This window comes from Sebastes umbrosus, chromosome 15, assembly GCF_015220745.1.
Source record: "Sebastes umbrosus isolate fSebUmb1 chromosome 15, fSebUmb1.pri, whole genome shotgun sequence".
Taxonomy (NCBI): Eukaryota; Metazoa; Chordata; class Actinopteri; order Perciformes; family Sebastidae; genus Sebastes; species Sebastes umbrosus.
In genome coordinates, this window is record NC_051283.1 from 7,633,674 (window position 1) to 7,649,045 (window position 15,372).

A 15,372-nucleotide genomic window follows, 5' to 3' on the forward strand; every position below is an offset into this window, starting at 1 on the left:
ACGGAATCTATAAAGCCCCCAGAAATCAAAACCAGCCCTCAAAAAGAAGTTCTCAACTATGACACTATATGGACTGATGGAAAACATTGAAAAGAATGAAGAGAGATATGCACAAGCATGCTCATATATGGAGACTTGAAAAGATAACTGTTCTCATAAATCTGCAGCTGTGATTTAAAAAAAAAAAAAATTCGAATGAGGAAAAAGTACCAAGCAATAATAGATTTGAACAGGTCAAAGATAAGCACAGTTCATAGTATATTTGTATAGGTATATAGAGCCTATATTGAATACCCTTTTCCTGCCTTTTAGTAAGAGATGTTGTGAATGAGGAAATAGAGTGATTTAATATGATATTTATGCTTTATTCTAAGGCAATAAAAGCATGCTGTTGCTTTCGAATATTTGTGCAGATGTTTTACAGAAGAAAGTTACAGTGCAACACCTGGCCAGCAGCACTTTAACACTTTACGCATGCATGTTGCGCTACTCTGTTTAAAGCAGTGGGATTATAATTATAATATAGCTGGTTAAAAGCATGCGTTGTGTTTGCGTACTCACTTAAAGTGAAGCTGAGAGTGAGGAGAAGTCCCGTTATATCTCCGTGCGTCGTTGTGGCGGCGGCGGCTCCGCGGAGAAGGAGAAAAAGAAGCGAGAACCAGTCGCAGCTTGACGGGTCCAATTTAAGGGGGGGGAAACCAAGCTCCAAACTGGCAACCTCACATCTTTTTTTTTTTTTTTTTTAATAAGAAAACACCAGGAGGAGGTTTTTACGACCTTCCTGGAACACGCACATCCATCCGCGCGTTATTGTGCGAAGGAGTCGGATGGGAACAGTTTCTCCTCTCCTAAGATACTGTACCGTTACTCGCTGCTCCGAGGCAATGGGAGGCAATGAGAGGCATGCATGTTAATTCCTGAGCGCTGACCATCATGAGGACCATGAGGAGCAACACACTGCTATACGCCCCTCAGCATCCTCACTCACTCACTCACTCACTCTCACATGCTCATATCAGGGGGCTTTTTTTTTTTTTTGTGGCATGCATTTGCCCTGCTGTTATAGCCTCCAGCTTATTGCTGCAGGAATGAACAATGGGCTCCTATATATACACTAACAAATAATTCATCTCCATTTATGGGCCATGTTAATATCCAACATCTGCTTCTTTTACAGTAATTACAATCTTATATTATTAAACAGAAATAAGTGACTATTACTAATTGATAAAAAATATGCCTGCAGGATAAAAGTAAGTTGCACAATGTTTGATAGAGATGTTCCGATACTATTTTTTTCCTTTCCAATACCGATTCCAAATACCTGAACTTGCAGTATCGGCCAATACCAAGTACAATACCAGCGTGATTATTATTATTATTTAACAGCTGTTTACTTCTGATCACATATGGATGTGCAACACGGTCTCACGGCAAATTAAATAGTCACGAAATTTAATCTATTTGAGTCGTGTACATAAATATGAATTTTTTCGTGACCATCAGCGCGACTTTCAACGACAGGTGACGCACGTGTCAATTTCCGCTCCAGTCTTTTCAAAATAAAACTACTTTGTTAAGATAAGGAAAAGATCGATTTGGTTAAGCAACAGAACTACTTAGTTAGGTTTAGGAAAAGATCGTGGTTTGGCTTAAAATAACACCGGAAATGCCATAAGTTAAGTAGGGAAGTTCCTTGACAAAAACTACTTAGTTAACTTTAGAAAAAGATTGTTGTTTGGGTTAAAATGACTCTGGATATGCTGTAACTTAAATACGGAAGTTATGTGACAAATAAATCAACTTTGACTTGTGGTTTCACTTGGGACACAAACACCGGTCTCCTGGGCGAAACTCTGGTGTTTTTTGTTCGCCGCTCTTTATACTTCCCACTTCACAATTACATGGATTACATACAAGTTGATTTTGTGCTGACATCACGAAAAAAATGTGAAATTCGTGTCTACTTACACAAATCAATACATTCAATTTTGTGACTGTTTCACGAACTTCTGTGCGACTGGGCTGGGATGTGATATGATCACTATCTTTGTTGTATGGCCTGGCTCAGGTTAAACCTTTTGTAAAACATGAACAAATACAGTTTTACATGTTGGATTTTCCACTGAGCACTGTCGCCTCACAGCAAGAGGGTCGCAGGTTAAAACCCGGCTTGGGGCCCTTCTGTGTGGACTTTGCACGTTCTCCCCGTGTTAGCTTGGTTTTTTTTCCGGGTTCTCCGGTTTCCTCCCACAGTCCAAAGACATTCAGGTCAATTGTTGACTCTAAATTGCCCGTATGAATGTGAGTGTGAATGGTTGTCTGTCTCTATGTGTCAGTCCTGTGATAGTCTGGCGACCTGTCCAAGGTGTACCCCACCTTCGCCCAATGTCAGCTCGCATCGGCTCCAGCCCCCCCGCGACTCTGAATAGGATAAGCGATTACGGACGATGGATGGATGGATGGATTGATCTTTCCCTCGCTCTGACTGCCGTCAACGTTACCCTCTCCACCAGCACCGCACTGTTGTTGTTTGCTATTGTCATGTGACAAACTACCTGCAATCAGTTCTTCTTCGCTGCTCTAAAACAGTAGTTGCCAGTAGGCATCCATGATACATCCAGGGCAACAGCACACTGAAGGCTACTATATTAGAGAAGAAAAATTGATATTGATATTAAACAAGTTGATTTTTTTCTGGATTAATAAACTATGGTATCAAATCAGTGCATAGACTGGCGTATTCGCCGATAGTGAGTTCTGGGCAGTATCAGACGCATTTCCGAAACTGGTATCGGTATCGGAAAAACTCTAATGTTTGATCCATAAAATGACTGTATTTGTAGACTTCCCTTCTGAATTTGCTTACAGGATCACTACGGCTTGTTTCCATAAGTGCAGCCCACTAATAGGATGATAGAGGTGACCGGTAGATTAACTGCAGTGACTCTAAGCACCCGAGCTAAAGTTCACTCAGCCATAATAGCCTGAGGCCTGTCGAGTCTAGTTGGTCCGATTTATGCCCTCAGCTATGGGTGACTGCTTACCTTTCCCCCTCTGAGGGGGAAACAGCAGCATTTTCTACTTTGTCTAGGCTGCTTTATGAAAAGTGGCAACATTTACACTAAATCCTCAGACAGGGTTTGATTCAAAACGTCTACTAATCATTTCTGTCAGCCTTTCTAAGAGTACACTAAACGCTATTTCTTGGCCTGTGGATACCTTAAAGGCTTTGAAACTGTTTTGTTGCCAGCACAGTGAGGGTAAAGAAATGCATTATTCCTGTGTCCTTACAAAGCTGGAGTCTATGTGATTGAAGTTGAATAGCCAATTTTCTAAAAAACACGAGATACAGTTCCTTCAAAACACAAACAAACCTGCAGCTTGAGATATTTTCCGACCGCACACAGAAAACCAAATAGATTAACCCCTGTTAGTGATTTTAAATCAATTACTATAGATAAAAAGCATTCTGTACTTACATGTACAAATAGCAATACATTAAGTAGAAAGGATGGTTTGATTAACCAAGGGCAAGGCTGTATCTTGCAACAGCATTACTTTGCATTGCAGGGACATGCACGTATATGCAGTTCTGCAGCATGCCCTGCAGCCCTGGGACCCCAGAGGCCCCTGAAAGCCACAGTTTGCATGCAGATAAGTTCATCGTTTGATAGAACATTTCCTCTCTGGTTGAGATTTGCATGCTGTCTTAGGTTCAACAGATGGGTGGGCACTTGGATGGATGGGGACTTGACAGGCCAGCTGAACATACAGGGTGGAATGATGGCTGCTGGCAGTGTGTATGTGTGAGTGTGTGTGTGTGTGTGTGTCGGGGGCTTGTGGGAATGGAGTGTGTGAGAGTGTGTGGAGAGGTACAGACAACATGGTTGAACTGGGAGTAGGGCGATGGAAATAGAGAGTGTAAAATCTTTCTTGCTTTTGGCAACATCTGTGCTGGTGGTGATGGTGGCCTTCGTTGCCATGGTGTTTTGCACCAAATGTTGCCACTGGCTTGTGATATTGTGTTTAAAATATTAAATGTACTCAGCATGCTTGCTTGTGTTCCCTCTACCTTCAATATTTATAGGCTATTTAGCCTATAGCTGACTACTATCTGGAGTTGTTAGGACATCACAGAGCTGATTTGGCTGTAATGTAAACCCCTATTGTATGAAATCAATTTTCAAAGGACTTTTCACTGAGACGAAACCCTTTTCCTTTGCTTTGCCTCTCACGGCACACATGCAGTTTACAGTGATAACCGAGGCATCAACGCGTTCTCATACCCACTTGACGGATACTGCCGCTTTGACACGCACCTTGACATCGGTTTAGGTTTAGGTTAGGAAAAAAACGACATGGTTAGGCTTAAAAATACTACATTTGTAAAGTGAAAATGAAGCTGAACGCTGTGAACACAGGACGCGAACGAACAGCTGATTGTAACGTGAAAGTTAAACTTAAAGCTCCCTAGTCTAATTGGATTTCATCAGCTGTAGCTAGCTAGCTAATTAAGCTAACATTAGCTCCATAAATTGGTTGAAAACTGACTTTATTAATGCTTCCAGCTGACTTCTGTAAAAGGCGTCTTAAATATAAATTTGATGGCTATATACAGTATAGTATACATGATACTAAATGACTGAGGCTACATCTGTCGTCCCAGGAAAGCAGTTAGCATCATTACCAGTCGATACACGTAGAAGAGCATTGCTTAAATATTGCAATGTAGAGCTAGTTAGTCATACAAGAAAGAATACTATTTCAATGACAGATTTGACAAATTGTCATAAGTGAGCAGTTTTTTGCAGTGGAAAAATAGTTTTTGAAAGGCTAAACACCACCAAATATGGAATAAAACAGAACATTTCGTGAGACAATAACATGTTGTGAATTTTGGACTTTACAACGCTCTGGAGTTGTTGGAAATGTTTGGATCACACGAGGCGGAAACAATCCTACGCAGCCACCCCTGGAATCTAATTCTACAAATAGTATAATACTAATATTGCTGTAGCCTAATCTTTATCCTTAAATACAGGGCTTAGACAGAATGAAAAAAAAGGCTGCGCAGCATTCAAATGTTGATTTAGAATTTGAAGGTCAGCGTTATGAATGAAGCTCCGAAGCTTCAAACTGTTCAGCCCTAGAATTGTCTTATATTGATGAGTTTCATATTCTGTTTATTGATTACTGAAGGAGAGCCCTCCGTTTATTTGTCGCTGTCCATTGACGGGACGGTGTTGGCTGAATTAATGTTGCCATGGCATATTGTGAAGGGAGGGAAGGGACACGTATGTGGTCCTTGGCCGGTGGACCCTTTGCAACTCAATATCACTATATATGAGCCAATGCACTGAGAACCTATTTAACTGAGGAGGAAAGCGCTGCTGTTCACGTCCCTGTGTGTGTAACAAGCAGAGTGTATGCACGTTATGAACCCGCCTATGTAGCCACATCTTACTATCTGAATAATGCACCCTTTAAAGGGACTGTTTGTAACTTTCAGAAATGCTTGTTAACAGCGACACCTGTGGCCGTTAAGTCAACGAAAGTCAGCATCGGGCTCGGGCTTGCTCGCTCTAAATAGACATGAACGAGCATCCCTCAACACCGTGAGGCGACACACGTCAGTTAAAACCACAATATCACTCTATATTTCAGCTGCTTGGCAGTAATGTTAGCTGACCAGATGAAGGTCTCTCCATGAATCAATGCTGATCCTAGTGTTGGCTTTTCCTGCCTCAGCCTCCCGACCGCGCGTTCCCGGAGGGAACAGGGAAGACACCGGCACCTGGTCGGAGGCGATAACGTTTCTCTCTGCGGAGCTGCTTCATAAGACACGGAAAACTGCTGTTGGTTTCTGAATAAACGTCCACTGTACATTCACTAGATATTCTCAGAGCTAAACAAACTCTTCTGCAGTGTGGAGTGTGCGCACATGCACGTGAGGTGGAGCGAGCTGAGTGAAGGCAGGCAGGCAGGCAGAGGGGCAGAGACTCCAGCCACACGCGAGCGCGCATATGCGAGCGCGCATGGGACACCGATCTGGGTGATTTATACGTGTAAGAAGTTACAAACAGTCCCTTTAAATAGCAGGAAAATACTGCGTCACTAACTTTAGACCAGGTTTTTGTTGGTCAATGGCGCAATCGCTTTCTGCTGCCTTAAGATAGCAATGCACCAAGAATGCGCCTGACCACACCTCGTCTTAAGACCAACACGCTCATGGGCGCAAGTACATTTGCTACTTATACTACTCATTCAACTGTGTTGGTCTGAAACTAGCAAAGACAGTTACGCTGCGCTGTGTGCCGTTTTGCGCCGGGTGTAAGATAGGGCCCTTACTCTTTGACGGACCTGCCATAACCGGTTACAGTTGCTAAACTATATGATCGGATAATACCTGTTCAAGGAAGGGGTTTACTGTCAGTTGAGACTTTATTTATATGGTAAAAGTAACCTCTAAAGCAACTTTGGCTTTGGAGGTTACTTTTCCAAAAGTTTTTGGAATTTAGATTAACTGGTTCACTCTTCGATTGACAGCCTCAGCTGATTTATTTTTCACTGGCATGCCTTTGTCCCCAGGTCATGAAATTTTAATGTAGGGGATAATGTCAGCATGTAATTACAAAAAAAAGGGGCAAGATTGAATTTGTGCACTTTGTGCAGCGCTGCCAATGTTACTCTGAAGGCCCGGTACAGGCCAATCAATACTGTGAACATTAACAATTCTCTCCAAATGCTAGCCTGGAGATGTTCAATTAACAATGAATGGAAGATAGATTTTGTGGTCATTTTGTTGTCAGGAATTGTACCTTCAAACGGGTTTTATTTTTTATTACATCCATCAGTTGTGAATTAGGGAGCGTGGTCGCCGGAGAAACAGTACAGCTCGCAGTCAGCACTTTCATCATTTTATTTTGCCATTAGACATCATAGATTAGAAGCCTAGACAATATTTTGACTCTCGTCTCGAGTCACTAATGCGGACCAAAGTGTCCCAAGGCACAGGAATATATCAAATCTGCAATGTATTGATATTGCACTGAGTTTAGTGTACTGGATCCCTTTCTGCCCAATCCTTAGGATAGCTGGATATATATTAAGAACACTTACAGAAAAAAGGGGCTTAAGGCATTCAATTGATTTTATATTACCAGCTATTTTTCCATATCTGAAGTTGATACAGTGATTGGCATGTTAGATGATGCAAGTTAATTAATTTCAATATCAGGGGCTTTGATTTTGGCTCATTTTGAACTCCCAAAGAGTGGAGAAAGGGAATGAGAGTGTTTTCACCATAAGATAACAGATGGAAAATGATTATTTCCACTGAAATAACATACAAAAACATGCTCTATACCGTGTATTATGTGGAACACCACAATAAAAGACTCTCACAAGAATGTGTTTCTCTTCTTTTTTTTTTACACGTAGAGTGCGATGCATGCTGGGCTTCAGCTGCAGTATCTCTGCACTAAATAGCAATATCTCCCAGCATGAGGCGTACAGCCCTCTGGCAATATCCTTCTCACGTAGAGCCAAGGTCACTTGGCTAACTACACTATCTCATCTCACAATGCAAAAGGATTACCAGTTCGTTGGGCTGCTCTCCGGTGGGGAAGCTTCCTCACTATCGCTCTTTTTCAACAGACCCTCCATCATAAGGGGCTGTCGACTCCGAGGTTGTGTGCCCTTCGTTATTCGGCGTGTAAAGTGTTGCTCTCATTCTCACTGTTTTTCCAGATGCAGACCTGATTACACCTGTGGAGCAAAAAAAATGGACTGGGATGCTTTTTGGCTCTTCTCCAAAGCAGGTCTTTCACCTCCTCCCACTCATCTTTTCCCTCCTCTCCAACAGTGTGTATATTCAACTGTAGGGGTATTGCATTTATTTATTGCTTCCTCTCACTAGCTTTTGCTCAAGTTTCTCTTCCAGCGCAGTCAAATAAAATCATCAGTCTTGGAGCTGGGATGATAAAAATGGTCTCTAAAGAGACAAATCCGCATGGCAACCTTTTCCAGAGATTATTACTTTGTTGTCATGACAGTGCGGCATTACATCAGTGATCCGGGGAGAGAGAAACTCACAGATTATCAAGCGAAACTTTTCGAGTCAGCCTCACAGCGGCAAACTACTCAAGATTTGTGGATACTGTAACAAATAAATTAAAGCTTGTGACATATAATTAATTGCGTTATTGGCATGTTGCTGTTTTGTAGCTCTGCAGCCGTGGGCAATTAGGATTAGACAGTGCGAGATATGGAAAATTGAGTGTTGCGGACCTGAATTCTGCAGCTCCACATGAGAGCGAAGACCCCAGGAGTATTTTACAGAGCGGATTATCAATTCACCACTGCCAGGAGAAAAGCTATCTCTCCACTGGGAGATGCCGTTATTTAAAATCTTTGTCCAATTATATTATGCTTGCAGGGGTAAGCCTGTGTGTGTGTGTGTGTGTGTGTGTGTCTGTGTGTGCGTACATGCAAGACATGCAGGTTGATTGGGCAGGCGCAAGAGGAGGGCACTGAGTAGTTGGGATATAATCAACAGTGTTTGCAGTCAGTGAAAAATAGTTGGAGAGCTAGGCGGCTTCTGAGGAGAGATGGGTCTTTGAGGAGGGGGGTCTTGTTGATGGAGAATCATAATCAAAAGCATTAGGAGCGCTGGGGGGTGAAGACAGAAATGCAGCCTGTAGAGTCCATCTGAAAACAGCAGTTGTGCCATCTTGTGAGAATTGATTCGGTGATGCCCTCGCTTTTGATCTCGGAGTAGTTTTTGTTCCTACTGTCCGCTGCTGTCGATTTGTTGAAAAGTGCCTCGGCCTTGGATCACAGCGTGGGCGTCAGACGGGTTATAAGCATGTTGTGACACTTGCCACGTCTTAGCCTCTCTGAGTTCAAATTGATCGTACGCTGTGCTTTATTATAGTGGGGAGCAAAGTTCATGGAAACTTTGCAGAGATTTATTTGAAAGCAAAGTTGAAATGAAACAAGATTCAAGGTCTAAAAAGCTACTAAGTCTGTAGAGGCTGCAATGCGTCACTGGTAGTGGGGCTAAAAATGTGATGTTTGTCCTTCAGGATGGAGCTAAAGTAAAGACCATGGCCTCATTAAAATCAAAAGCATTTATCCCCTTGGGAGCGTGAATGTGCTTAGAAAACGCCATAGTAATCTGCTGTTAGATTATGACATAATTGCGTGAGAGGGGGACATTTTTGACTGATTGCTGTGCTTGGAAAGCTCATGGACTTTCCAAAATGGAAAGGGTCTATCCCGCAGACTGTATATAAAGATGGACGACATCACACCTCCCCAAAAGTGAAGCCAAAACATACTGATCGCCCCCAGGTGGCTGACTGCAGTATAGGTCATAATGCCCGCCTCCTCCATGTTAGCGGATGGGACATTGGTCAAAATAAAAAGTCAAAGTACACGTCAAATACATTTTTCTCAGTGATGGTTTCTACCTTTTTAGGTATCACGCTGATGTTTGTTAAAGTGTTCATTTTTCTGATGGTTTGAATTAATTATTTGATGCTATAAAAAGGGAGTGAGATGTCATGATTGATGGCTGTGATCGACAGCTGCTCTGAGTGAAGTAGTCGCGCAGCCGGAGTCTCGGAAACTGCACGAGAGAGGAGATGTAACTTTAACTTTCCATAACCGTCACATGTCATAAAACATGTCATAGAATTTAGTTTTAGAGATATTAGTTCATTGTTGTGTCTTTCTAACCAAACAGCAACCGTGGTGCTAATGTAGCAGCTACAGTAATAATCCAAAGTTTCACTTTCACTTAACAATCAGCTGTTCGTCCATGTCCCGTGTTCACAACGTTAAGTTTCCTTTTCACTTTACAAAGGTAGACATTTTAAGCCCAAACATGATGTTTTTTGCCTATCCCTAAGCCAGTGTTTTTGTTTGAATTCAAGACATCAAGCATGTGTTTTGCTGTGACCGTAAAGTGACACCAAGGGGTCCTGACAAAGCCTCAGAATGTGACGAGTTGGGATGAGAACGTGTTGGAAACAACCATTGTAGCAAAATGTTGACTTATTTCATCATTAGTTATGTAATTAATGTCATCTGAAGAAAAAAAAAGTCACAAAGTCAATCTGCATTTTGTGTACAACGTAAATAGAGCAGAGGAAATGTGTGTCTGCTATATCTGAATCTGTCTACCTCTACCCCCCTCATAGTGTGTGATACTTTAAATTAGGACTACAAGAATCCAACTTTGAAAATGAAAACAAAATCTGGGGGTGTGGAGTTGTGTAAAGTACAGCTTTACCTCTGAAATAAAATGTGTAATAAGAGAAATTCAGTCACATAAATTTGCGGAAAGGAACATTGAAAGTAAATGATCATTTGTGCATTATACATATTTTCTGGCCTGATGTCCTATTGCTTTTCCTTTCTGATTATACACAAACATCCTCCTGTTGTTAACCCTGCTGCCTCCTGGAAGTTCACCCCACTGTTATTTTGACAGTAGACAGAATGGAGAATGCAAGGAGCTCGCAGTGAAAGAACAAAACAAAACCACTGGGACACATACTGTACACACACAAACACCCACATACCTGAGGATCAAAACAACTTTGTGGGGAATCTGGGACCAGATACTCCCACAACCTCCCACCCCCTCCACTCGAGTCTCCTCTTCCTCCTTTGTGTGTTTTTTTGTGTCTTTTCTTTCTTTTTGTTCCCAGCCGGTTTTCCTTTCAAACTCTCAACTTCTTAGCCGGAGTGCAGCGGTGTTTTCCGAGGTACTAACAGGCTCTTTTGCCAGATTGCTTAGAACTTCAAAGTGTGTTTGACATGTACACTTGGGAGGCCCGCGCTGGGAGCGAGCGTGTCTCACGCTGAGACCTGTGGACGAGGTCTTAAAAGCACTGTGTGTATCTACACTATTAACATTCAAAGGAGCTCGCACTGTGCTGACTCTTACATGGCTACTTTGAATTAAATGTGTGTCATCACTGTCACAGCAGCTCCAGTAATATAGCTTTTACTGCAACGTCTGACTGAGTTAAGACAAAGGTGGCATGGCCTACATATCAATTAAGGAGTCTTTCTGGCATTTCATTTGACATTTGACACACTGGAGGCACCTCTTTGTCCCGGCTGCCATGTTTGTGTCTGTCCTTTTTAATTTGAAGTGCCTTTTCTCTTGGGAGAGGCACTGAGAGAGCAGGCGAATGTTTTATGGGGGGAATGCCTTTTCAGTATTTAATTCAGCACTTCTTCCACAGAGCATGACAAGTCTGCATAGAAAAAGCTTTCAATCCTCTCAGTGCACTTGATATCTTTTCATTTCATCACGATACACTAGGGGTTTTCTCTGGCTCGTCTTTTTATATGCAGCCCCCACACTGACTAGTCACAACACTCAATTTAAGACAAAGCTCAAAAGGGCTTTAAAATATGAAAAGTGCAGAGAAATGGATTAAAAACGAGAGAAAGCATGAATGAGTAATGAATTCGCTAAACACAGAGATATTACTTGGGTAAAAATAAATCAAGAAAGTGTTCCTCTCATTTAAATATTGTTTCATACGGCAGTTCAGCTCAAATATATGCAGTTTGTTCACTTTTTTTTCAAAGCTATGATTGCATCTCCATTGAGAATGTATTTCAGTGCATACATCAGTAAGTGAACACATTCATACCGCGGCGATATTCAGTAGTACATTCAGCTTATTGCTAGTTCAAGCTGTACAGTTCGGTTCAGTACAAAGCTAGCCTATAAATAGCTCAGCAGTCACTTAATAGCAACAGTTGTCACTATATAGACTGTATATAAGAAGTGGACGGAATCAGCGTGACATCAACCATTCGGTTTTGAAGCCTCGAGTTTCACATTTTACGTCGCCATCTTGTTTTTTTGGAACCAGAAGTGACAAGAGAGGGTGGAGCTAAGTACAACCGACGCCGGATAAGACAAGTTCTAAGACGGAAACACCTACATCGCCGTGGTATGTGACCTGTCAATCACAAGGTAGCCACACCCTAAAGCATCCCCTGCTTTATGATCTATTTGACTCTAAATGGGACCATAATTTACTACATGAACATCATGCTGTATTGAAGAAGACTTGAAACTAGAAATTGAGACCATAAACTCATGTTTACAATGTTTACTAAGGTAATAAATCAGGTGAAAAGTACTCAGACTTCTTTTTGCAACCAGAGGAGTCGTCCCCTGCTGGCGGTTAGAAAGAATGCAGGTTTAAGTCATTTCAGCATTGACTTCACTTTTCAGACCCAGAGGTTGCCCACTGGTTTCTACCCAAGGAATCACTTTATGTATTGAAAGCTTTACCAAAGCTTTCCTGAAGTGGCTCAGATTGATTTGCATATTTGTAATAGAAAAAATGTTTATGGAATATAGTAAAACTGTCAAATGTCATTAGTTTTGCAGGTATTTGATTATGATACAACTTGATTGAATTGATCTGCTGATGTCCCTCCATGAAAAGTTAAGGGATCAAGTTACTACAATTCATTCTGAGGGGAACATAAATATCTGCAGCAAATTTCATGGTAATCCATCCAATGGTTGGTGAGACATTTCACTAAAAAAACACAAATGTCAACCTCATGGTGGCGCTAGAGGAAAAGTCAGGGCATCACCAAAGTCATTAGGATTCATCCATTCAAAAATGAATGTTTGTAGAAATATGATGGCAAACTATCCAATAGTTGTTGAGATATTTCCAACTGGACCAAAGTGGTGAATCAATCAACTGGACAATAATGCCATCCCTTGAGTTGCCCCGCTAGCTAGCATGGCTAAAGATGTTACCAAGTATTACTTTAGGGGTTTGAAGCTGCAGCATTGTGTTACTGCATATGAATCATTCAAGACAAAGTGTATTCCTTTTGCTTTCTTTGCGACAAAATTCCATATTTTAAAGGAAGTGGCTGGCATTATTTGATATTTTTGTTGTTGTCAACACCTTTCACCTAAAGCAAAAATGTCTCTCAATATTTTACAACTTCCCCACCCTGTCTGTGGAACTCACCCCCAAGCCCAGTAGTTCCTGCTGAAGCCGTAAATCTTTAAAAACTGGTTAAAATGTATAGTTTCATTTTTTAAATATGTCAGTAATTTACAAAAAAAGGCTGCACTGTAGTTTTTAAACAACTCAAACAGGAGTAAATGACGTAAAAACAGTTCTTAGGGAGTTTTTTCATTGGCGCACTATGGAGCATTTTACTGCAGCAGGATGGTGTATGTGGGATTGACTCAAAACACAATGTACCATTATATAATACAATGTTCATTGTCATGAAGGACAATGTCACCCAGTGCAACAATGTGGCTCATTGATGTGTTTTTAATAGTTTTTGGACAACAATGGTACTCAATGGCGCCGAGGGATATCATATCAGGTTTTGGAAACACACACAATGCTTGTTATAGAGTCAATTCTTTGTTATTTGTGTCCTTTTATGGGACATTAAGAACAACTTTGAATATTGCCAGTCTTATCCTTTAAATTATGTCATGTAAACCCCCCAGACTGTTTAATGTTTCTTCTGAGTGAAATCCCAGACTCCCCTAACTCTCCTGGTTTTTCTGATCTCTTTAGGTGGGAGGTGGTCACACTGACACGGTGGTCCAAACACATTATGATCAGTAGCAATCAGGTAGCCCAATCCCCTCTGTAATGCTATTAGGACAGCGTGAGACACCCAGGGTGATGCACACATCATTAGCTTCCATGCAAATCTCATCCTGCAGGAAGGTAAGCAGAGACCGGGCAGACCCGCCTCACTGACTACTCCACTTATTTCAAGACATTTCATAACAAGGAACGTCTCAATTTGTGTAGTTCCACAAAACCCTTTCAGATGGCAAACATGGTGTGTGAAACTACCAAATCATTTTTTCACACGTTTGACTGAAGGATTTTAATCATGTAAAAAGCACAATGATGTTTGACATTGCTTCATTGCCAAACAAAGTGATGGCCATTGTCTGCTGATACCTGCAGCAATCCCACAATTAAATGCTTTGCTCAAAGACTCCTTCATTATGTTTTTAGATGAGGGGGGATGAAAAGAGGACCAAGTAGCTTATTGACCATTTTTCCTGTGTTTGTCCTCCAGAGTCAGGTGTTCAACATGAGAACAATAATGAATAGTCGATGAGGCATGAAAGAGCTCAAACAGAGTTTTCTGCTACCAGGGACAAACTCGCAAAAACACATTCATTCAACAGCGTAGTGTGACCGAACATTTATGAAACACAGAAACTCAACTTCAAAATCCCAGAATGGTGGAATGGTGGCTTTATATTATTCTCTGATGGGATTACAGGGCTTTGTTAATGTAAAAGTCGTATTGGATTTTGAAAGCATTGTGACAGAAAATTCAACCCTGTCGTCAGACACAAGCTTGATATTGGTTCCACAAAAAGAAATACATTCAGGGACAATTCTTTTTCAATGCTAACATTATTATTATTATTATTTTTTTATTTCTACATTTCTTTGCATTGCAATTATGAGATTATTAAAGCTGCACTAATCAATATTTTGATATCAACAACAGTGGGCAACTTTGGAGAAGTCTGATTGTATAGAAGTCTATGAGAAAATGAGCCTACTTCTCACTTGATTTATTACCTCAGTAAACATTGTAAACATGAGTTTCAAGTCTTCTTCAATACAGCATGATGTTCATTTAGTAAATTATGGTCCAATTTAGAGTCAGATAGACCATAAAGCAGGGGATGCTTTAGGGCGTGGCTACCTTGTGATTGACAGGTCGCTACCACGGCGTTGTCCATTCTGGGAGTCGTCCACGTTTTCATCTTACAACTTTAACCCCTTTCACAGCATGTTTTCAGTTCATAAAAGATAATTGTAACATTTTGGTCATGTACATTTTTTTATTAAATTATTAACTATTCAGCGTACAGTTGTCCTTAACTCCACCCGCTTGTGTCACTTCTAGTTGCAAAAAAACAAGACTGGATGGGCAACATGCCGAACTTGAGGCTTCAAAACGGCAGTCCACAAACCAATGGGTGACATCACAATGACTATACTAAAAAATAGCTAATTGAGATTATTTTGACTGATATTGCATTTGTGATTTGACTAGCAATATTAGAGGGTATGGTCATTTTGACATTATTATTCTCATTTTCATTGAAAACCATGTTAAACTGATTATGGTGTGATTTTTGTGGGGATCTCTCCCAAGATGGTTTCTGAAGTCTATAGAATATGATGTGTAGGCCTGAACAATATTTAATCTAAAATGGTATTTTGACACACATTTTGCCCTTAACAAATATTGCGCCTCCTGCAATTTGAGCGCCTCCTGCAATTTGACAATTTGAGAATT

General features: G+C 41.0%; 1 protein-coding gene across 1 annotated transcript in view; it reads right to left on the reverse strand.

The window, feature by feature from the left end:
- LOC119503262 (CMP-N-acetylneuraminate-beta-galactosamide-alpha-2,3-sialyltransferase 1-like) overlaps nt 1–980 on the reverse strand; it is a 78,277-nt gene extending 77,297 nt beyond the window's left edge. The window contains exon 1 of the mRNA XM_037794950.1: nt 562–980. The gene's annotated coding sequence lies outside the window, so the exon portion shown is untranslated. The remainder of the gene's footprint in view (nt 1–561) is intronic.
- Between the last annotated feature and the right edge of the window lie 14,392 nt (nt 981–15,372).